Source organism: Mus caroli, unplaced genomic scaffold (genome assembly GCF_978045245.1).
Source record: "Mus caroli unplaced genomic scaffold, Mus_caroli_1 scaffold_10, whole genome shotgun sequence".
Taxonomy (NCBI): Eukaryota; Metazoa; Chordata; class Mammalia; order Rodentia; family Muridae; genus Mus; species Mus caroli.
This window is the reverse complement of record NW_028227265.1, coordinates 40,725,523-40,749,906: the sequence shown is the minus strand read 5'-3', so window position 1 is coordinate 40,749,906 and position 24,384 is coordinate 40,725,523. Positions and strand designations below refer to the sequence as shown.

The window sequence follows — 24,384 nt, the reverse complement described above, 5'->3', positions numbered from 1 at the left end:
TGGAGTCCCCTGCATGTGAAGGGAGTTATGTGCTAATGGCCTGAGTGGTTTCTGAAAACACCGATGCACAAGGTTCAGGAGCTGAAGAAGGGGCTGGGGACATGACTCAGGGAACTGTAGTGCCAACCTGAAGGAACTGGCACATGGCTTGTGGCCCTGGGGTTCCTGTGAATGCCAAGTATGTGACTAGCTGGTAGAGATGGAGGAGTAGTGAGGGACAATGGGCAAGTGGATGGCACTTACCTAAAGGGGAAGAAATCTTTTCTTTTTCAACTCCAAACTAAAACAAGAAGTGGGCAGGAACAGTGCTGCTTGTTGTTTGGCTTTAAGTATTTCTTCACTGAACTAGTCAGGGCTGTAAGTGATGGGTTTACAGTTTAAGCTGATTTAGGCAGTGAAGGGAGCTTGCTTTACATAAGCCCATGGTGCTCAGAATTCAGGAAGGGCTGGATCTAGATGATCAGCTGCTGCTTTCTCTATGTCTCAGTTCTGTTTCTCCTTGGGACAACTTCATTGCTGACAGACAGGTTCTCTTCCTGAGGCTCTTCTTGGAGGCTCTGTGGCCTTCCTTTCCCCCTTTGACAAGCAGTGGGAGAGGGGACATTTTTTTTCATGGGGAAAACCCACACTAGCTGAAAGGTGGTTAGTGCCATGGTGGGTAGTGTAGTGTTTTAAATATGCATGGCCCACAGAGTGACACTATTTGGAGGTGTAGGCTTTTTGGAGTAGGTGTGGCCTTGTTGGAGGAAGTATGTCACTGTGAGGGTGGGATTTGAAACCCTCCTTCTAGCTGCCCAGGAGATGGTCTTCTCCCATCTGCCTTCAGAATAAGATGTGGAACTCTCAGCTCCTCCAGTGCCATGTCTGCCTGGATGCTGCCATGCTTCCCATCAGGAAGATAATGGACTAAACCTCAGAGGCTGTAAGCCAGTCCCAATGAAATGTCCTTTAAAAGAGTTGCCTTGGTCATGGTGTCAATTCACAGCAGTGGAAACCCTAAGACAGGTAGTATAATGGTGGTTCGAGAATGGATGGTTTAGGGGCTGGAGATATGGCTCAGAGGTTAAGATCACGGTCTGCTTTTCTAGAGGTTCTGAGTTTGATTCCCAGCACATGGTGGCTCACAGTCATCCATATTCAGGACTCTGAGGCCCTCTTCTGGTGTGCAGGTGTGCATGCAGAAAAGCACTTATACAGCAAATAAATAAACAAATCTTTAAAAAAAACAAAGGAAGAAAGAAAGAAAGGAAGGAAGGAAGGAAGGAAGGAAGGAAGGAAGGAAGGAAGGAAGGAAGGAAGGAAGGAAGGAAGGAAGGAAGGAAGGAAGGAAGATGGTTTTTGGAAGGAAAGGGAAGCTGGAATGTCATTTCCAGAAGGCACGAACCGTGGGAGCCAGAGGACTCATGGTGTCCATCCCAAGAGTGAAGTGCATTACAGAGAACCTGGGAAGGGCCTGTGCTCACCTCTAACCTGGTCCCTGGGTCTCATAGAAACAAAACATTAAGCTGGTTTACGTGCCTGCATCTTACACTCTTTTAGTAGTCTTAAGCTATTTTGTGAACACCATGATGTACACTTGATGTCTTTCTTGGTTTCCTTGCATGTAGCGTATTGCAAGTCATTGGCATTGTTGATTTTGTTTGTGTTTTCAATGCCAGGAATGGAAACCAGGAGCTCAGGTGTGCTCAGCAAGCATGTCTACCACGGAGCTGCACCCAGCCTCAGTGCTTTTTTGTTGTTGTTTTGTAAAGGAACCCAGGCTGGCCTTGAAGTGGTGATCCTTTTGTCTTCAAATATCTGCATGCTGAGATCATAGCCAACATGTCTGATCCAATGTCATTCTTAATGAGTGAAGGTAAATATCTTTTAGGCCACAGGTGGAGCTGAGTGATCGATGGTTAGGGATGCCCTGGAGGGATTCTGTCCTGATGAGGAAGAAGCCGAGACCTTCTGAGAAATGGCCATGGTTGTAGTTCCCTTCTTTGGTCACCATGGGGGGAGTGCCAGGAGGACTCCTCCAGGCAATTGGGGTGATTGCCACTGTTGACCCTGCCTGCTCTGTCCCCCTGCTGGGACCTGACAGGTGCCCAGCTGTAGAGCACCTGGCTTAGGGAATTCCTCCTTGTAAGAGCTACCTCCCGAGAAGACACCTAGACCATCTGCTCCTTATTCCCCAAACAGGGGTTTTGAGCCCATGGACAAGTTTTGCTTCTCCCCAATTCAAGGAAGGCCACAACCTGAATGGAAACCTTTAGCCTAAATTCAAAGGTACCCTCTGTCAGTCTTGTGATTTGAAGAAACTTCATGGCAAAATGTTCATGAAATTTGATAAGGCTAAACCCATTTCCTCTGGTTTTACAAGTCCAACAAATTTTTGCTTGCCAAGTGGTTCGTAATTTTAGGGGACAATAATCAATCCCGAAAGAACAAGCAGTCCAAGAATGACAAATGGGGTTCATTATGTGCGTTAATTCTGATTATGTGCCTGGAGTGCCCTGTTAAGATGGATCCTGATGCTGCATCTGGTACAAGGGAAATTAGAAACAGGATTGATTAGTAATGTCTGCCACAATCTCAAGATCCACAAAGCGATGTTGTTCTTGCTGGGGACTTGGTATTTGCAGCAGTTCAAACTTTTCTCCCTGACCAGTACTCATCCAGCCATTCCTGAAACTAGCAGGAGCTAGGGACACAATGACAAGAATATGATAAAATATTATATGATATATAATATTAATATATTATTTACATGCTGTATTATATTTTATATAATATGTATACATAATATAACATGTATACACTTATATATGTATATAATATTGGTATTATATATTAAACATATAATAAAATATAGTAATATAATATAATATAATATAATACATGTGCTAATTCTCAAACAGTCCAGGGGATTTTAACTCTCAGCAAATCCACCATGAAGGCCACACCCATCCTGCCCTGCATTGAGCATCTTTCCTGTGGTGTTCTTTACCTAGACTCCAGTCTTCCTTAGACTGATACCCTTTTCAGAGGAACTTCCAGAGCTGTGTACAGCTTGGAGGTAGAGTGCCTGCCTAGCACACACAAGGTTCTCAGTTCAGTCACAGAAATTCTAGGAAATACAACGACAACCACAGTCGATTAGAGAAGGATTGTCCTTGAGTTACTATAAAAAGAAACAAGTTTTTGTCCACTAAAAGAAAGTAACTGGAGGGAAACCATGCAGTCACGGGCAGAAAGAGCTGGAATGTACATTCTGAACTTAAAACCAGACTGCCAGGCCTGCAACCTGCATGACTGGGATTGGCCAGGCAGGGGCAACAAGGGAGTGAAGAAAGGACAGACACACAGACAAACACATAGAGAGATGGGATTGGGTGGGCCTTGTGCTGTGTGGAGATGCAACAGTAGCATCCAGGAAGCTAAGTGTTTTTATTTCATATCTCTGAATCAAGGAAGGGGGTTTATGGTTTACAGTCAAATGAGAAAATGTGTCTATCTCCCCTCTCCTCTTATAACCTACAGCGATCAGGAGAGCTGGCCTAAAGGTCATCGGAGTGGGAGAGCTGGCTTGGCCCTTCACCCGCGGCAGCACTGTATGGGAGAGTTACAAGGATGGAAGGCCAATATGAGAAGATGGGGAGGTGAGTGGGATTAGGGTGCATAATGTGAAATTCACAAAGAACAACAAAAAAAAAAGGTTAAAAAACCCAAAGAAATGGAAAAAGAAATAAAATAGATGCATTTATTTATGGTGTACCACTGAACAATGGGGCAGATTTAGTTAATCTAGGTCTCTATAATGGAGCAGTCTTAGGCTGCAAACACTCGGGGGAAAAGCCACAGTCAATGCCTTTCTGTACACATTGTCAGGATCCACACACGGAGCGGAGAAAGAAAGGCTTTGCCATTTCTCTGAGCCTGACGGGAAGGCTTTGCCATTCCCATGGTGTGAGGCATTGGGGGCTTTGGCATGGCTGTGCTTCTGCCAACCATACACATCACTCAGGACCTCATCTGCCCCTCGCAAGACAGTGTGAGAGGGAAGTAGGCATGTCCCTGAAGCGCTGACACATCAGGCTGTGAACCAGGAACCAGTGTGCAGGGGAGTCTGCAGCCCTGGTGGCAGGGATGAAGCCACAGTTGTCTTTGCATGCAGTGCTGTTGGCAGGTCCCCTGAGGAGGACAAGAAGTAGCACCTGGAGTTAGTCTAGGGCTTCCGGTGAGTGCTGGCAGGTGCAGTGTGGTCTTAGGGAGAGATGCGAGACTTCTTTACATGTTGCGGCTTGGATATATGAAGGGTCCCTCAAAAAATTTATCACCCTTCTATTTAAGACTTGGACACCACCTAGGGGCACCACTGAGAGGTGACTGGGTCATGGGGCATTTTTGTCATCAGTGGCTGTCAGGAGGTGGGGTCAGGTGAAGGAAGTAGGCTCCCTCGGGGAGGGGCGTGTCTTTGAAGGGTGTTTTGGGACCCTGGATTCTGGCTTCTCACGTTGGAGGTTATGATGGGTATTTTGTCCCTGACAGGAAGGGCCGACTAACTCATGATTCTACCCTACGTGCTCCACACCCACTGGGTGGTGGTGGTAGGGTTTATTTATCTGTGGCTCAGAGCAAGACAGGGCTTAGCAGCTCTTGCTCGCAAGAGCCTTCAGGACTTGTGGAGGAGCACGGTGCTGCCTAGCCTACACAGTGGCATCAGACTGACTGAGCACCCACGTCTGCAGGGCCTGCTCAAACTGGCTCGGACAGTACAGAGAACCCTTCTCGATTCAGTTCCCCCATGCGTGGAGGCAGTAAAGGACAGACTAAGGAGCATTCAAACTCATGCACAAGTCCGGATCCCAGGCAGCGGCACTGTCCCTAACCACTGTCACCCTCTTCTGTGCTTCCTGGTTTTGATGTATACCAAAGGAACAGGGCTTAAACCAGGCCAGTGTGGACAAGGCTACAGATGCCATTCTAGGGGTGTCCGATCTGGTTTGTAGACAGTTCTGTAATGGGTGAGGGGCTCATGCTATCCCTGTGAGCCTTGTGGCGCTCTACACCACCTGACTCAGATCCCAGGCTCAGTGATGCCAAATGATTCCCTGGCATCTGAGAGCTATGTAAGGAAGGGTCAGCTGTCCATCCCAAAGCTGCGATCTTTCTCTTTTCAGAACCCTTTCCTCTCCCAGTAGCCTGTCAGGCTGAGCAGTACAGGGCTTTGTCTTGAGTCTGCATTTAACTGGTCTGTGCATTTGGGCTGGCCCGTTTTATTATTATTATTATTATTATTATTATTATTATTATTATTATTGCTGTATGGGTCTCAGTTCCTTGCCAACAGACTCAAGAATCCATGGGTTGGGCAGTGTAAAGAGCCCCATGCTGTCTTCAGGGCCAGCTGTGCTCAGTCACAGCTGGATGCCACCAAGGGAAGGCAGGGCCACTGTGGCTTATTCTGAAGTGTTAAAATGGAAATTGTGGTGTTTTTTTGTTTTTGTTTTTTCATGTAAAATCTAAAAAAATGGCAACCAAGCTAAAAATCCTTCCAGTGGACCTTGATTTGAGACCCAGGCCTAAACTCCTTCCTGTCAGAGTTCTTAGGGTTGTGGCTGTCATTTTGCCCTGCAAACTGCGCCCCCCTTCCCAGCCCTCACTTCCCATGGAGCACTGCGATCCCAACCCGCCCTGTTGAATTCAGGTGTGTTGTCATGTGACTTTCTTTGGCCAGTAGGTCTGGAGACGGAACCCACGTCCCAGGCGAGCAGAAGTGTGCTGAGTTAGTGGAGTCCCCCTGTGCTCTCTTGATGCCATCAGATTAGTGTTCCAGATGCTGGCTGCTGTGTCCATCTGGCTCCCAGGGAATGGTAACGCAGCCCTACAGACTGAGAAGAAATGAGGGTGCACGTGCTTGTTACAGCTGTATCACTTGGCCGACGCCGACCCTCACTGTGCCCCTTTATCCAGTCACTGGGCTCTCAGCCAGCCCGAGGGAGCTTCGTGACTACTAAACAGCAGAGCAGACAGGAGAAGCAGCCTCCGATTCGGCTTGTTTGGTTCTCTGTGTGCTTCCAGTGTGTGGCACAGGGCTCAGCAGGATTGCGGTAGATGCTCAATAAGTATTTGCTGAATGAAGGGGTGATGGGAGAGGTGCTCAGCCATCTGAGCTGGTGGCCCCGAGGTTCAGGGGAAGTGGGGAATTTCTGTTCCTTTTGGGTACAGCTTGGCCGGGTCCTTGCAAGTCTTTATTTGGTTTTAAATGTCTCCCATAGTGCAGAGGCAAACACACTGATGTGAGTCTGTGCTCTTGACCCACAGGAGTGAGGGAAACCAGAGAGGACCTTGTATGGATTCTAGGGCAAGTGCAGAGAAACTGGGGCAAGTCCTCTGGGTTTTCTAGTCTCTGTGTCCTGGTGCTCACCTTGTCCCATTCATTTCTGTGCTGCCTTCAGAGATCCTGTCCCATGTGCTAGTCACTTCCGTGGCGATTCTTGCCAAGCTGTTTTATACTTAGTTCTTTTTCTTCGTGCTGCATGGTCTCTGCAGTCATATTATACTAAATCTGTACTCTGCATCGTCCTCAGGTCCCTTGCTGCCTGTATTCGCCACGTCCAATTTCAGTTCTGCCAATGCAACTTCAGAAGCGTGTCCTACTCTCTGTCTGTCCCACCATCCCAGTACTGGACCAGTATAGTCATCACCACTATACTTACTGGTTTCTCTCTCCTCAAACACACCAGCTCCTTCCTGCTACCTGGCTTTGCATAAGCCCTACACCAGGCGGGCCTCCCCTTAGATCTTCTACCAGGTCCTTGTTATTACTTAGTATTAGTTTGAGTGTCCCTCCTCTGACTACAATGTCTGAAGTAGGTCCCAGTCTCAGTCTCCTTGTCCTGTTTCACGTACTGCTCTCATCACTGCTAACTGCAAAATCCTTGCTCATTGTCAAGGCTAATCATATGCCACTAGGTTAGGGCATCTCACCATCAGCCCTACCCACATTTTGGAGGTAGAGAATTCTGTGTGGACTGTCTTGTGCCTTGCCAGCTCTTTATCAGATTCACTGACCTATGTCACAGGGTGCCAATAGCACACCCTCCCTTGTCCTGAGCACCAAAGATGTCCCCCTGCAGGGGTGTGAACAAACTTACCCTTGATGACTGAGAACTATTGCTGTGGAGTGTGAGAGTCCTAAAGGGAAGGCCTGGGCTCTGCATATCCAGTTAGGCCAGGGTGGCGTTCAGTAAGTAATACATGCACTGAATGTGGCAGACATCATCACTACAGGGAGACTAAATATGCATAGGAGCCAAAATGATCCTCACATCTGCAGGATCTGGAGTTACAGCTTGGAAACGCACAGGATCAGGTGTAAGGTCGCATCCGGCTTACACCAGTACGAGATTCTCCCAGCCAGAGTGTCTTCCGAGAGCCTGAAGGCCCGAGAGGGGAGACTGTAAGCACCCTGACAGGCTGTCAGCTTTTAATGCAAAACTGGAGGAAAAGTTTGCAGCCACCCCACGCACAGGCTGAAGGAGATAAATCACAGTTACTCGCAGCTGGCTGACAGCAGTTTAAGCCACTGCAATCACTAGGCTCCGAGGGGGAAGCTCCTTTTATCTTACTAAATGCAAAAAGTAGAGCTGAAATTGGCAATATCTCGGCCCTCTCAGCGGCCGGGCTTTTTACATAAATATCAGCAAGCGGTAAGTAAATTCTGTTGACGAAATGTAATAAAACAAAGACTGTTTCGAATATGACCATTCCCCGATGCATTCTGCGGCCCCGTCCCACTTACTTATTGCTCGCTGCTGAGATTATAAGGTTTGCTTTTATCTGTCAGAAATCAATATTTCAAACATCGGATAAAAGAGGAAATTGAACTGGGAATAGGCTGAAGTGCTGTAAAAAAGTACAAAGCACAATTATCAAAAAGCACTTAAAGTGCTTAATAGGACATACATATAAAAATGCTCAAATTAATGTCAGGGAGCCATAATGAGAACTTTTCCTATGCTTTTCTTCCCTCACAGTGTAATTTGAAGGCTGGCCAGTCCATCAATATGCTTTTCAATTTCTACGATGCCCTGAGGACTCTGAGCTCTGCATCTGTTAGAAATGAACCATTACATATGATTGGTTAATATTTCAGTTTATTGAAGATACATTATTTTGTATGGAGTGTTTAAGCAGTTGAGGTTTAACCATTACAAACAGTTATGACAAAAATAGATCGTGGAGTAAACAGCCTCCACAGTCATGCTTTTAATAAGCGCGGCCATAACTAGGAAATTGGATTTCCAGGAGCTGGGAGATGGAGGGTGGCAAGTTGCAAGGGAGTGGGCTGAAGTAGGGGCCCCTCCCCGTTCTTCTCCCCATTCTTCTCTACCCCAGAACATGTTGGGAAATTGACAATGGGGTCTTCCTTCCTTCCTTCCTTCCTTCCTTCCTTCCTTCCTTCCTTCCTTCCTTCCTTCCCTTTCTTTCTTTCTTTCTTTCTTTCTTTCTTTCTTTCTTTCTTTCTTTCTTTCTTTCTTTCTTTCTTTCTTTCCTACATTGCCTAGGCTGGCTTTGGCCTTGTACTCCTGGGCTCAAGTGCTCTACCTGTCTCATTCTCTCCAGCAACCAGGTTTACCTCTTACAGATATATATGATGAGCGTTCTATCTGTGCCTCTCTCTGTCTCTGCCTCTGTCTCTCTGTCGTCTCTGTCTCTGTGTGTGTGTGTGTGTGTGTGTGTGTGTGTGTGTGTGTTACTAGGGTCTATGCATGCTAGGCAAGTTATTTACCACTGAGCTATATCCTCAGCCCTTGTTATTTTTTCTTAACAATAAAACAAACCTTTTTTATTTGGGGACATGGTCTTACTAAGTTGGCCCAAGTGATGTTGAATTTGTAATCCTCCTGTAATATCCACAGGTCTTTGACACCAAACCTAACCCTTTTAAACCCAACCAACCAACCAAACAAACAAACAGAACCCCCTCACAAAGTTTTGTCAAAATTGTCTTCATTTTTAATATTTTAATTTGATTAATTTATTTGTCTATGTATCTGTGTGAACATACATTCACCTGTGTGTGCATAGAGGCCAGAAACAGAGTTTTGAATATCTCTGAGATGGAGTTACAGGCATTGTGGGACACTAGCATTGTTGTGTGGGTGCAGGGATCCAAACTCCAGTCCTGATGATTGTGCAGCAAGAACTCTTAACTGCAAATCATCTCTCTGACATTCCACTCTTTCTTCTTCTTCTTCTTTCTTCTTCTTCTTCTTCTTCTTCTTCTTCTTCTTCTTCTTCTTCTTCTTCTTCTTCTTCTTCTTCTTCTTCTTCTTCTTCTTCTTCTTCTCCTCTCCTCCTCACAAATATATCACAAATATATGATCACAAATATATTTGTCCCTCCTTCTTTATCCAGGTAGCTGGAGATCAAAACCAAAACTCTATAAATTCTCTTCAAGCTTCCACCAAGTGATGCGCCAGGCCTTATATTTGCTCCTCTCTAGGTAATAAGTGCTTATCTGGAGTTCTAAATTGGAAATCAGCAGCCTTTCCCTGAAGAACCAGACAGTGAATGTTACAGAATCTGCAGAGGTAAGTTGCTAAGAACTGTCAAGACCATCTGAGTCCTTTTTAGCTGGTGGCTACAGGCAACCTGTGCACCATTTGCACCTTCCCTTGCTGGGCAGAAGGCATTCCCACATGTTTCCTAACATGTTTTGAGGTCCCTGTGGAGGCTGAGAATAACATCCACAATGCCCTGGTTTGTTTGGCTCATGACAGGCCAAGGCACCAAGGCTTCATGCCCCATGACCGTCCTGATTGGCACTCCAACCCCAGCTCCCTCACCACTTCTGTTTTCTGTGTGTGATTTGCGTATGCTCCTCTTCCCACTTGGAGTACTCTCCCCATCTGCTGCGACTTGTCCTTGGTTAAAATGTCCCTTCCTGGGACCTGCCAACACACACACACACACACACACACACAGACACAGACACGTACATACATGTACACACAGAGACACACATGACACACACAGGTACACACAGACAGACAAACATAGGTACACACAGACACACACATGCACACACACAGATACACACATGCAAACACAGATACACACATGCACACACAGGGATACACACACAGACATACACACGCATATACATACACACAAGAACACACACATGCACGCATGCACACACTCTGCCAACCTCTCTGTAGCCTGCAGATGCCGTGCTCTCAATTTTCTGGGGCTGTCTGCTCATTTCTTCTCCACGATTTTCCCCACAAGAACACCCGATCAGCTCCCTTCTGTGTGCTCTGCACCAAGAACCAAATAGATCTAAATGTGCTTTCCAACATCTCAATGGCCTCGAGGTTGTTTCACAGGTTCAAAACAGATGTTTGGGATGCATAGGTAAAAATGAAACCACTAGTGGAAAAATTTCAGCTCTCTGGGAAAGCTTTGCCCCACAGGGGTGGGGTGGGGACAACAACAACAAAAACAAAAAAACATTTTTCCACCTTGGACCTTTGTGTTTCCCCACTGAAGAAGATGACCACCATTTAGCATAGGCTGTTCCTTTAGCCTGGGCTACATGATTCCCTCGCTCTCTTCCTGCGCCTGGCATAGCCTGTTCCCTCCTTCTGGAGTCCTGCCTTAATCTGTCATCTGTCACCTTGAAGGTCAGGCTGGTACTGAGCTTGTGTGAGGCCCTTGAGTCTCATACCCGTGACTGGGCTTGGCTATGGACAGGCCCCCTAACCTCTCTCACGAGCTGTGTGTGCACCCCAGCTGCACCAGTAGTTACACAATTACCAAATGGTGACCCCCCCCACCCCCCAGAGTCAGAACTTGACTTCAGATGGGGTTCCTAAATGTTATTTAGGACCTGTCTTGGAATGCTGGCTCTCACCCAGTGTCCTCCACAGTCCTCAGCCCCTGCAGTTCCCTGTGAGATGTCTGTGGGCTTCTCCATGTGAGGGGTTGGGAAGTTCTGCAGAGCGAGACGGTCTGGAATGGAAGCTGTAAAGAGGCTGTTGGAGATTCGACTCCATCCTCTTGACTCCCCAGCCTTCTCTACTCCCTCAGTTCAGCAAACATGCTTCATTTCTAGTCTGTGTCCCTGGGTTTCAGAGCAAGCCTCAAGTACACTGGATCTCAGAGCAGTAGGACCAGGTGATTGTCTTCTGTTACCTCCACAGTGCAACCAGAACTTGCTAGGTGTGTTCTACATCCCTGCTATCATTTGAATGTGTCTGAGTGAACAAAACAGCATGGCCCTTGTGGTGAACAATCAGGCTAAACATGTTCATTATTCTAGCTCATTCCTTCTTGGCCAGGTCTTTATCCCTTGTGCAAACATGACTGAAGAAAACTGTAACCACCCACAACTGCAGCACACATTGTGTTCCAAGTCTGGCTTGGGGTTCCTATTGTCGTGATAAGGTACCATGACTGAAGGCAACTTGGGAAGGTAAGAGGGTTTATTTTAGCTTCTAACTCTTAGGTCCCACTCCACCACTGTGGGGCATCAGGGCAAGAAGTCAAGGTAAGAACCCAAAAGTAGGAACTGAGGCAGAAGACATGGAAGAGTACTGCTTATTGGCTTGCTTCTCCTGGCTTGTTTAGTATGTTTTCTTATATAACCCAGGACCACTTGCCCAGGGATAACACCACCTAAAATTGTCTTGGCTCTTCCACATCAATCAATGACTATGACTATCACTGATGATGATGATGATGGTGGTGGTGGTGGAGGTGGTGGTGATGATGATAAGCCCTACAGGCCTGCATACAGGCCAATATTTTGGAGGCATTTTCACAATTGAGGTTGCCTCCTTTCAGAGGACTCTAATGTGTGTTGAGTTGATACAAAACTAGCCATCACAATTGACCCTTGTCAACTTGAAACACGAACACATGACGATTCAACTACAACCTTCCCTTTCTATTTTGTTCTCAAGATGTCATATTAACATGATATAAAACTCAATACAATCTTAAAAGTCTCATGGTCTTTTTTTTTTTTTTTTAGTCAAACACATTAAAAATTCAGTCTCCTTGCTGAAAGGACCCTGATATAGCTGTCTTGTGTGAGGCTATGCCAGTGCCTGGTAAATACAGAAGTGGATGCTCACAGTCATCTATTGGATGGAACACAGGGCCCCTAATGGAGGAGCTAGAGAAAGTACCCAAGGAGCTGAAGGGGTCTGCAACCCTATAGGTGGAAAACAATATGAACTAACCAGTACCCCCAGAGCTTGTGTCTCTAGCTGCATATGTAGCAGAAGATAGCCTAGTCAGCCATCATTGGGAAGAGAGGCCCCTTGGCCCCTTTATATGCCCCAGTACAGGGGAATGCCAGGGCCAAGAAGTGGGAGTGGGAAGGTAGGGGAGTAGGGTGGGGGGAGGGTAAAGGGGACTTTCGGAATAGCATTTGAAATGTAAATGAAGAAAATATCTAATAAAAAATTGAAAAAAATCAGTCTCTTTAAAAGACCCAAAGTCTCTTTAAAATATACAAATAAAATTCTGGTCTCTCTAATACTCCAAAATCTCTCTAAAATTCTAATTTCCCTTAAAAATCCAAGTTTTATTAACTATGTACTTCTACAAAATAATTTAAAAATTATATGCTTTTTATTTCAAAAGGGAAGAGTCAGGACACAGTTGCAATTGTTTCAAAGCAAAATCAAAGTCCAAATGTATAAAACATACAGAGCTTGTCTGAATCTGGGACCTCAGAGCTCCACGTGGTCTGACAGTTGCACTTCTTTGGCTCTACCATCTACAGCACATATAGCTTGCCCTGTGGGCTCAGGTGTTCTCTGTTTGACACGGGCTGCTACCCTTGGTGGTTGTCCCATGGTATTGGGATCTCCAATATGTTGAGGTCTTCCCTGCAACTGAGTGTATGGCCTTCCCAGCAACCTCTGCTGGGCTCTTTTCAGAGCCTGAGCCTCTGATCTTGCCACATGGTACCAACCTTTAACTTCTCTCATGACCCCTTCAATGTGGGGGCTCAACTGCCACTGAGGCTGTACCTTCAATTAATGGCTTCCCCTGGCCTCTCACAGTGCCAGGCTTCAGCTGCACTTCATGATCCCCTCATGTCTTAAAAACCAGTACCACTTGAGAGATTAATATAAATATAAACTCTTACACTTTACTAAGTTCAGGTGTCAGCACAAGGTATGGCCTTGGCCCTCTAGACCACAGCTTCTGTGTGTGCTGACTTAGAGGAATCACTTCCCAGAAGAGTTCACCTCAGTGGTGCTGGCATCTCTTAAAACTGGTTCTTCGGCTACAGCTGACCAGTATCAAGGATTCCAGTAAAGTGAAGATTTCACTTTAGTGGTTAAGTCACTAGTTAACTATAATGAATTCTTTTGCCCCAGATGACCAGAACCACAGAATCTTAATTTAAAATCTCAAACAGCAACAATAGTCTTCACTCTTTTTCTGGAACCTCACAAGTCAGGCTTCTAACATCTGAACTGCTCTCAACAATCTTATCTTCCAGGATTCTATAGAACAACGTACTAAGCTCTGAGCACTCTATGTTTTTCAAGCCCAAAGTTTGACTGCCACTGCAATCCTCCCAAAACCACATGGTAAGATCTGTCACAGCAATACCCCATGCCCTGGTACAAATGTCTGACATAATAAGGTTTATATTACTGTGATAAAACACCATGAGCAAAGGAAATTTGGGGAGGGAGAGGTTTATTTCAGCTCCATCACTGAGAGAAACCAGGGTAGGAACTACCTGGAAGCAGACACTGAAGCCATGGAAGGTTGCAGAAGCTATGAGAGAATACGGAAGCCATGGAATGCAGAAGCCATGGGAGGATGCAGGAGCCATACAAGGATGCAGAGGCCATGCAAGGATGCTGCTTACTGGCTTGCCTCTCCTAGGTTGTTTAGTTTGTTTCCTTATTTCTTTAGTTACTTTCCTTTTGATGCATAAAACCTCATGACAGAGGTAATTTATAAAAGGAAGTGTTTATTTTGGCACACAGCTTCAGAGGGCTAGAGTCCATGATGGCAGAGCAAAGGGACTATTGAAAGGTCTCATCTTTATCTACAACTGTAAGGCAGAAAGGAAGGAGGTACTGAAAAACCACATAAGTCTTTCGAAATCACAAAGCCCAACTTGAGTGACACACCTCCTCCAAAGCAGACCACACCTCCAAATCCTTCCCAAATAGTTCTACTAATTGGAGACCAAGTGTTCAAACCTATCAACCTATGGAGGCCATTTCATTGAAACCCCCACATTTATAAATCCCAGGACCACTAGCACAAGCATAGCAATACTCATCATAGGCTGGGTCCTTTCATGATGATCATTAATCAAGAAAATGCCCCTTAGGCTTGCCCACATGCCATTCTTTTGGAGACAGCTTCTCAATTGACGTTCCCTCCTCTCACATGACTCTAGCTTGTGTCAAGTTGACAGAAAAATTAACCAGCACTAAGTCTGAACATCATATGCCCATAGTTTGACCAATTATCGGTAACGGATTGAATTCTCTTCTTTGTGTTGTAGAAGTTAAACCTTGAAGAGGGTGATTGGTCAAGGAGTACACTTGGGAGAGGTGTCTTTTGAACCTGAGTCATTGTGGATGTTCAGGGTTGCCTTGGGGTTTTGGAGTTGGGCAAGGGGATCACTTGTGGAGGAAGAGAAGCTAGCGTTGGCCTAGGGACTAAATAGCGGAAGGGGCGCTAGGAAGGGTAGCCTTGATTCAGGCAGGGAAGGGTAGGATACAACTCAGGGTGAGTCAGAACAAAGGTGAGCATGTTCCTGGGAGCCAGGGGGCATGGCTTGTCCTCCATAGGCGTGGCCTTCTGAGGTCAATGTCCACCCAAGGAAAGAGCCCGCACATGCTAGGGATGTGGAACAAGAGTGTGGTTCAAAGTCACTGTGCCCCACTGCAGAGCGGGGAGGCACCGGCCCGGGGAGCCCAGTGAATCACGCTTTTCAAAGCAGGAAAGTGGATCTCAGTGCGGAAAGGCTGAGAGAAAGGAGCCGTCTGCTCCCCACAAAGGAGGCACATTACTTTAAGTAGAGGATTTTGTAATTATATTCATTTGAAATAAGGGAGCATTTTCACCTATTAAAGGAGTCGGAAAGAAGGTGCTGGGAGCGAGGCAGCCCCTTCCCAGGGCCGCTCCCATTGTTCGTGTAGAGAAGAGGGGCTCCGGTATAGATTAGTCTCTTCTGTGAAAGGAGATGGTGAAGGGAGCGGGTGGCTCGCCTGGGTCACTGTGCCCTGACAGTTTGTTGCCTGCAAGAGGCCAGGTGCTTGGAGGAAAGGGACAGTGGGGTTCTGTGAGGATACTTGGAGCAGGGCTGTCCTGGGGTGCTTTCAGTGGTGATGGGCATGTCCTGTGACTAGTCACTAGTCACATGCGGCTATTGAGCTCTTGGAGTTTGTGGAGTGTGCCCAAAGAACTGGCATTTTCATCATGTTTCTCTTTAATTCACTTACAATTAAATTAAATTTTGATGGTCACTTATGACTAGTGACTTGTTCCCTGGACAGTGAAGGGGCATGGACTCAGGAGGTTGCTATCTGGCTAAGGATGTCAAATGAGCACGGTTACTAGGTAACCAACAAGGGTTCCTTTTTTTTTTCCTTGCGATACAGTGAACTCTTGGCCCAGTTTTGGCCGTGGCATGATTTGAAACTGACAGATTAGTGGTAGCCCTGGTTATCTGGTGAGTCGTGGCCTCAGGACTGGGGACACCACAGGAGAGGCAGAAGCTCACATATGAACAAACAAAAGTTCTGTGTGGGCCAATCGGGAACAAAATGTCACCATCCAACCTTTGACATGATCCACTTTTTGTGTCTTACAGATGAGGAACATGAGGGTCAGGGTGCATTGGAGACCTGAGCAGAGAAAGTGGGAAACTGAGGACTTGAACCCCACTTCACTCTCAGCCAAAGTTCACGATCAAGAGCTGGGCATTGTCACAGTCCCTGGAGCTGTGGTTTCCTTAGGGACCTCAGAAACCAGAGGGACTACTGTGAATGTCTAGGAGTGAGGTACAGGCACTTGTCTCTGAATCAGCGTGGGTGGGTACCTGCGCTGCTGATGCACAGCCTGCTTTCCCCTGCATTGAAGGCGAAGGGCCCTTCCTCAACTTTGCCTTTGTGTGACGACACTAGATGCAGAAGAACAAAACTGAACGTGACCCTGACATGAGCAGTTTTACCCTGTGGGCCCCTCTGAACTTTAGTCTCTTCCTCTGAAAATTGGGATTGTGGCTCCCTTCACAAAGAAGGTGGATAGCAAAGAAGTTGGTATAGCAGATGCCAAATAAATGTCAGAGGACATGGCCTGCATGGGTTCCATCTGTAGCGGTGCTCTGTGAACTACAATAGCCAAACTATTATGTGTAGAACTTCTTTTAGAATTCATCTTATTTTTAATTTAATGTCTCTCTGTATCTCTGTCCACCTGCCTGTCTGTCTGACCCCTTCTGCCTCTCTCTGCCTCCCTCCCAACGTGTGTGTGTGTGTGTGTGTGTGTGTGTGTGTGTTGGCCAGAAGAGTATGTTAGACCCCTGAAGCTAGAGTTGTGAGCCATCTGATACAAGTGTTGGAAACTAAACTTGGGTACTTGGGTCCTATGCAAGAGTGGAAAGTGCTCTTAACCATTGAACCATCTCTCCAGTCCCTAGACCCTGTTATACTATAAGATTTCCCTCCAAATGAAGCTTGGAGGACAGGTCCCACATTCACTGGAGTCACCAACACTTTCCTGTTTCCCATGCAGGAGCAGGGGTGCATGACTTAGTTTAGACCGAATGATCTGCATTTGCCCTGCACTTGGATTGAAGCCAGAATGGAACAGAACAGAGGCAGACTGTCCAGACAGTACCTGTGGTCTAGGCTTGTACTGGATGTAGCAGCAAAGACAGTCACACTGCCTGGCTGGGCCACGAGTGAGCATTATGCTCTGCTTGTTGCAATCCCAGTCCTCAGGGAGAGTCTGGACTGTCACAATGTGCTCTTGAGAGTCTCTACAGCTTGAAGTGGCTGGCTATGTTCTGCTTGTTGGATCTAGGGTACTAGGGGACACCTTTCCTTCAAGGTTCACTTCAAGCAGCTTCATCCAGCCCATGAGAGTCCTCACATGTGACAGTTTGCCACCCAGCTCCCACAGTTTCCAGGATGCAAGACAAGCCAGCATCACTTAGACACATGGAGACAGTCATCTGTGAACCCACTCTTTGTGGCATTAGTCCCATCCCACTCCAAACCCGGTCCTCTCACCACCATTGATACCCATCTATTAAAACATAAATTATACTGTTCACAGAAATAGCTAATCTCTGCAAAGATGCAGTGTCCTATCGTATCTATAGGAGTGATATAGAAAAAGCCTAGTCACCCACGACAAGCCACTGGTGACTGGAAAACTGCTAAAAGAAGAAACAATTGGCAGGAGGCAATGGGCTAAGTGGTTCAATATTTGGTGTTCAATAATTGATTGTCAAATCTTTAAATGTCAAAGAGACAGAAATGACTCTAGGAAGCCGATGTGGGTTTTGAGTAGTTTTGTCCAGATCATGGGCCCGGTGCTGTAGGGAAGATTCCCATGGGTGGAAAGATGGGTGTCACTGTTAAAATACTTGGAACTGAAAGTAAAAACAGCAACACATCAATACTCGAATCTTCCTTCCAAGAATGAACACCACTATGTTTCCTGAGGTGTTTTGTTCTGTAAAAAATAAGATGATGTCATTTTCAAAATGTTTACTCTTGGTTTTAAGATAAGGTCCATTCAACCGGTCCACTAACTAACAACTAAGAAATGCTGGAGCAGATGGTCCTGGCCAGAGAAGGCCCTGGAAAGGAGTGTTTGCACCCAGCTTCACAAATGCCCCACTCAGCACCCCTGTTGATGGGTTCCTCTGTGACTTGTAGGAACTCCCTGCTTTGTGGCATTCCCCCCAACAACAGCACTCTATAGTGCCCCTGCCCCCTGCTCACCACAGCACAGGATCCCTCCTGGTTTCTGCAGCATCCTCCCTACCCAAAGCCCATCCCTGCCCAGCTGGAACCCCAAGCCTCAGCATCTTTCATCACAGGTGGGAACTGGGCAGAGCTGCTGAGCAGCTCTGGGCCGCCCAGGGATTCTGGTCACCACGATTGCTCTAATTGCTTTTTCCTCCAGCCTCTTTCTCAGGCTCTCTGCATGCTGATGGTGCAGGTCCGGTCTCCACTGGATTGCAGTGGTATTTTTTTAGCGTCCCAACCAGTGTGTCCGGTTGACTGAGACATTTCGGGGAAGAGGCAGGTGCATTTACTTTTCAAGTATTATTTTACTAATCAATTGAAAAATTACCTTCATGAATGACAGAGGTGCAGAGCTGTGGAGCGTTTCATTAACGGGCGCAAACATTAATTACGGATCCAGCCCGACCTTGCACACACAGAAATTATGGGACTGATCTATTTTCTCTGTGCTTAATTGCAGCCAGTGACTAGTTCTTTAAATCATTATCTGATAGGCCTCCAGTGAAAAGAGGATTTATGGGGTGGTGCCCAGAGGCCTTGCTGTGGCCAGTGCTGTTCTGTGGGGTAAACGGAGATGGTCGTTATCAGAGGACCCACAGGCTTGTGTCATAGTCTTGAAGTAACGAAGAAGGGGACATTTTCCAAAACTGTATTTCTAGTAGCCTTTCTGAGCTGGTGTCTGGTTGCTGCTTCCTTGGGTCAGTTACAGACACTTGCCTGCATGCTGTCACAGTGGTGAGGCCCAGGATGTGTAGTGACTGGTACCCCGTGGCTGGGCAGTGCAATCTGTACAGCTATGCACAAAGGCCCTAGGTGGATGCCCATTGAGTCATATCTGTGTTGTCTCTTTCTGACATTTTCTGTCATGGCTCTAGTCCCAAGTCTTGTTTAGTTGACCCACTGATGGGCAAAGATCCTTGGGCATATGGCCATTCAGGCCTTATCTTGGGCTGCATGCCCTGCTTTCTAAGGCCACTGCTCAGAGCACATAGCTCTTGGGCTGTATGCTTCTTGGCCACAGTGACTCCTGGCTAGGGATATTTGCTTTGGAAGAATGCGGCCCCTCACATGGGGAACACTGAGCATGAACGTAGGCAGGACATTCCAGTAAGAGACAGTGAGGATACAGGAGTCTTTCCCCAGACTTTGGGTGGGCTGAAGCCTCTGGACCACTGTCTACCTTGGCTCTGTAAGCCAGACATGGGTATATTTATCATCCTAAAAGTGAGAGAGATAGACATGAGCACTTTGAGTGTGCTCACACAGAGCCTTCCTCTCTAAATGCAGCAGTGGCCAGATGGCAGTCCTCTCTGTCCCCTACAACTCCTTCCTGGGATCTGTGGACCATTTGGAACCTCTGTGCGAGGGTCCGTACCCCAGAGCTGCAGGAAGTGGCAAGGTGAGGGAGCGGTTCAGACACAGGCTATAGCTTGACTGAATCTGGGCATTTGCAGCTGCCTCGACAGAAAGCTAAGGGGAAAGGAGGCGAGAGTATCAGAGCCCTTCTCTTTGTGGGTGATGGGAAAGCGCAGCAGAGCTATACCAAAAAGCTTTTTCCCACACTGAGCTCAGACCCTCCATAACTCAGGTACTGTGGAGAATTAGGAATCCTCCATTTTCTCTGAAGCCTTCAGGTCACTGGTTCTGTGATGGGTCCCTCAAACACTTGTAGAAACTCCCAGGTTTGTGGCATTTTCCTCTACAATGACAGATCTAAGGCCAGCGGGACAGAGCCCCAAAGTTATGATATCCGGAGTACTGTGACAAGATTACCAGGTTCCAGGGGGCTCTACAGAAACCCAGCTACACTCTGGTGCAGGTGTGTCTGACGGAAGGGCAGAAAGAGAAGATGATGCCAAATTAAATGAATTACTACTGTTCAGCATCACAGGGCCTACTGCCTCCTCATGAGCTCCAGGGTTTTCCTGTCACTCAGGACCAGGGGATGAAAAGGAGGGCACAGAGAGAATTTAATACTGGGACTCTTCACAAAGGTATGGGCAGGGTCTAGGGACCCAACCTGGGGTAGACTCATCTTTAGGCCCAGAAACAATGTGCTATGAAATCTAGCCTAGAGAAGGAGACTGTTACCAGACTCTGAAGCCAGAAGGCCATATGGAGAGTGCTGGTCACTTCATCTCCAGTGGCAGTGTAGTCTGTGGCAACTCTGGGGACAGGTCAGCTAATGTCCCTCAGTGGTTGAACCTAGCCAGAAGCCAGACAGCACAGGCTCCTGGATCTGCAGTTAAGGCATGTCAGTCCGTGGGGTAAACAGCAAGGTTGGGAAGGTGAAAGGAGAAGCTTACAGAAGGCACACAGAGCACTTGTGTGGCGCAGGCTATGTTGCTCACCATGGAGTTCCTCTGCCTCTTGTCCAACCTGCTACCACAGGACCTCTTGCCCCTTGGAACCTCTTGCCCCTTGGAACCTCTGTCTAAATGGGTATTTTAGAGAGCATCTTTTTAAAAAATTATTTATTTATTATATGTAAGTACACTGTAGCTGTCCTCAGACACACCAGAAGAGGGAATCAGATCTCATTACGGATGGTTGTGAGCCACCATGTGGTTGCTGGGATTTGAACTCAGGACCTTCAGAAGAGCAGTGGGTGCTCTTAACCACTAAGCCATCTCGCCAGCCCTAGAGATCATCTTTTGTCATCACAAACCAGTCTCCTGTGGGAATGATACTGCTCTGAGCATCTCCACCAATGCTCTGGTCCTCCTAGTGCAAGGCTTCATGGAGGTCTGCAGGAACAATGCTGAGAGGGCTTCCCTCCCCAGGATATTCCTGCCAGAGGAGTCCCAAAGCAACGCTGTCTGTATCCTCAGCCCCTAGGTGTAGTTTAGGGGACTCTCTTTGTAGTGCCACCTTCAACTCTCTTGTTCACAGGACTTTGAAGTTGGCTACATGGCAGCCCCAGGAGACATTAAGGGTCACCCTGACCCCACCACATCACATTCATTGTCATTTCTTTACATTCTGTGATCAGACTTTTCTTCCTTGTTCAAGACCCTCATTATTGAACTTCTTCCTCAGGATCAGGTCTTGGGAGACCCTCTCAAATGTAAACCCCCAAAGACTCCTGAATGCCTGACATATTCCAGGTTCATCTTAAATCTAATATTGCTTCCAGCTAGATCCCCAATATATTCAAATTTGTTACGTGATCCTGGACTATAAAGCACAGGATTCTACAATGTCCTTGTTGTGTGACCCAGAAAAGTACTTCTCCAGAACTTAGTTTCTTTATCTTTATTGAGAGTAGAAACAGCAGTTTCCTCCACTGTTGGGTGCAGTGACAATTTTGGAGTTTGGGTCTCTTTGAAAAACACAGAAATAAGAATGTGTTTTCATTTTGATCCCAGCTGTGGGGTATGGGGCTGCTTCAGGTTCTTTGTAGCAGCTGACTGTGATTTGCCTCATGCTCTGACAGGGGCATGCCTTTGCCAGCGGCAGATAGTTTCTGCGAGTGTGTGACTTTTGGAATTCTGGGGACTTTCCAGGGGGTATGTAAATGTTAGGCTCCCAAGAGGTGTGAGTGGGTTGGTGGCGGTTGTTGGTCATTTGGGAGGATTGGTTGTGATGTGTTAGTAGTTGTACTCAGAGAAGAAATAACAAGAAGGACTTAGATATCCTGACAGCCAAGATCAAACTTGCCCCAAGGAACTTGATGCCCCTAGTCAGCAGGAAGTAGTCTAATTATACTGTCACCCCGTTTCCAGCCCCTGTCTTTATTCAGGGATCTCTTTCCTTTCGTCTCTATCCTTTTTTTCCTCTTATCTAAGGCTAGGGAGTCTAAAGGGTGGAAGGAAAAGGGTGGAGAAGATTGGAAGAAAGAAGAACACACAAAGCAAAAGCCAAGCTACAGTTGGGTCCTGCCAAGTCCCAGGTATAGTCTCTTGAATGTTGCATTTTGCACAGCATTGGAAACTCTTCCAAGATGGCAGACACACTTATCTGTTGATTCAATGTATGTCTGGACTGCCCCTGTTCTGACGATAGGAACGGAAAATGGCATACCTTCATGTTCTCAGCCTCCTTTGAAGTGTGGTTACACGCCCTAGGCTCCACCAGTAATACATATTCCATTGATAAACCATAAACGATATATTCTACCCATAAGTCAGCAGACATTGGGTCACATTTTAATGTCACCTTCTTCTCTGAATCATCCATGTCAGCTAGGGAGGTGGATTTGTTGATTAGCTGGACCTGAGACATGTGATGAATTGATTGGCTGGGCCTGAGGTATGTGATGAGCTGATTGGCTGGGCCTGAGGCATGTGGCTGTGCTCTCTGGAATTGCGTAGTTTCTGCCCTACCCAAACCCTGTGGATTGAGAATAGGAAGGGAGAAAGTGTGTCTCATCAAAAAGAAATGTGGGTGCTTTTCTAGAACATCAACGGAGCAGGCAATCAACATCTATCAGACACAGACATTAATGGTGTGGAATGTGAAAGATTCCGGGGACTTGGGGACTGAACTGATAATAGAACTTTAATTAAGAGCTAGACGATGTCTCCTTCCTTAGGACTCTCCACACAGAACAGCCTCTAGCTTACTGGGGACAAGATGGCTCCATCTTCTTCTTCACCATCATTTCGGTCACTCAGAGTATCAGGAAGCTGGCATCTCTGGCTCTGACTCTTTTTCATATATGATCTTCAACAGTCTTTCCCTTCTCTGGGCCTTGATTTCCCATTCTGTAAAATGAATAGCTGGTATGACCAGCTTACTGCCTAGAGTCCTCTCAGCTCATACATTCTTACAAATGTTTTCTCTGCCCAGACAGGAAAATTGAATGAACACTGTGGTTAGTGCTGGGAATTCTTGCTAATCCTTGCTTGATTTTTGAAGCATAATTCAATTCAGCAATTCAATTCAACAAACATTTATTGAATACTTATCAGAGTGAGGCTAAACTCAGCATTTCGAGAATTTGCTTTTATGTTTATGAAAAGTCTATTTCTTGCTGATGTCCTGGATGAGCTAGCTGTGTAGGTGGGAAGGGAGGCAGGGCAAATGGAGCCCATTTCACAGATGAAGATACTTACTGCCCTCTGTGCAATGTCAAGTCCCCCACCCACCCAAGCAGTGGTTATTTGATTAGCACCTGCTCTTCCCATTTAGTGCTTTTTCCCATCGAGGAAGGTAGGGATGTTTGGTACCAGAAGTAGCACTTGGCACAAAACATGTCCTCAACAAATGTTTGTTAAATGAATATATGTGCCAAAGGAGGAAGAGAGGGAGAGACAAGGGAAGAATGAAGAGGCCATTGAAAGATCCATTTCCAATGCTCTGTAGGACCTTGGCTCTGATCTTTTCTTTCCTGGCATCAATTTCCTCTTCTTGAAGTGGAGGGGTAGTTGACTTCTAAGCAGGCTTTACACCACAATGGTGCCAGACAATATGGCTGCCCTTGTGGCAACCTTGATACTCTCATTTGGAAATGCTCAGGATAAGAGCCAGTTGTCTGCACCTTAGAAGGTTCTCAAAGGATTTGGCTTCAGCGATGCATTGGGATTTCTATGCAGATAAATCTCTGACATCATAGAGTTTCCAAATGATGCCCAAACAGAGTTCACTGGAGTACTTCCCCTGCCCAAGCTCCCATCCGTCAAGCCAGCCTCAGCACCAGGGAGATGGGGCCAACCCGATTTGCCCCCTGAAGCTCCCTCTGTTCCTTTCTGCTCCAGCAAACACCAGGTAATTTGCGTCAGCTTTGATTATCATCTCCAGCCTTGTCCTCATCTTGCTTTTGGGAGACAAGCCTCTGAATTGTACCTTTGGATTATAGCACTCCCATGCTGTGCAAATGACACAGGAGGCGTACCCACACCAGTCGGGCCCTGCCACCTTTGCGGGGAGCCACAAGCTAATCAGTGCATGCTGGAGCCTAGCTATTTCCTCAGCTGGATAGAGACAATGGGCTCCCTGACTGGCGGGAAGCACAACCTCACAAAGGGCAATAGCTGCCAAACTCCAAGCCTTCTTACTCAAGACAAACTAGCAGTCCTGGGGGCAGATGCCCCATCTGCAAGCAGCAGCTGCCCTTTAGAGGCATAGAACCTCAGGCCCTGCTTCCCAGACCTCTGGAAAGGTCTGGGAAGGTGTGTGTCTCTGCGAGAGAGGGGATCAGAAAGCACCCCATACTAGGCATCATCCATACTGTGCCCATGTATAAAATGGGGTCCTCCACATTACCCATCTCTAGTTTCTATCATATGACACAGTTGAGAGCAAATGCAGTTGAGCAGTCTACACATACCTTAGTCTTCTTCCCAGAGGAAGGGCATGCCTGAGCTGGCCATAGCCCAGTGAGACTGATGGATGGCTCCTAGCATTCTTACT

At 46.8% G+C, this 24,384-nt stretch overlaps 1 long non-coding RNA gene across 2 annotated transcripts in view; it reads left to right on the top strand.

The window, feature by feature from the left end:
- LOC115031769 (uncharacterized) overlaps positions 1 to 18,240 on the top strand; it is a 60,535-nt gene extending 42,295 nt beyond the window's left edge. The window contains exons 3-8 of one of the 2 annotated variants that reach the window (XR_003837433.2): positions 1,659 to 1,855; positions 3,523 to 3,641; positions 9,495 to 9,582; positions 11,335 to 11,468; positions 13,518 to 13,608; positions 15,861 to 18,240. This is a non-coding gene — a long non-coding RNA (uncharacterized LOC115031769). The remainder of the gene's footprint in view (positions 1 to 1,658; positions 1,856 to 3,522; positions 3,642 to 9,494; positions 9,583 to 11,334; positions 11,469 to 13,517; positions 13,609 to 15,860) is intronic. The other variant, XR_003837434.2, reaches the window with a different exon arrangement.
- The last annotated feature ends 6,144 nt before the right edge of the window (positions 18,241 to 24,384 follow it).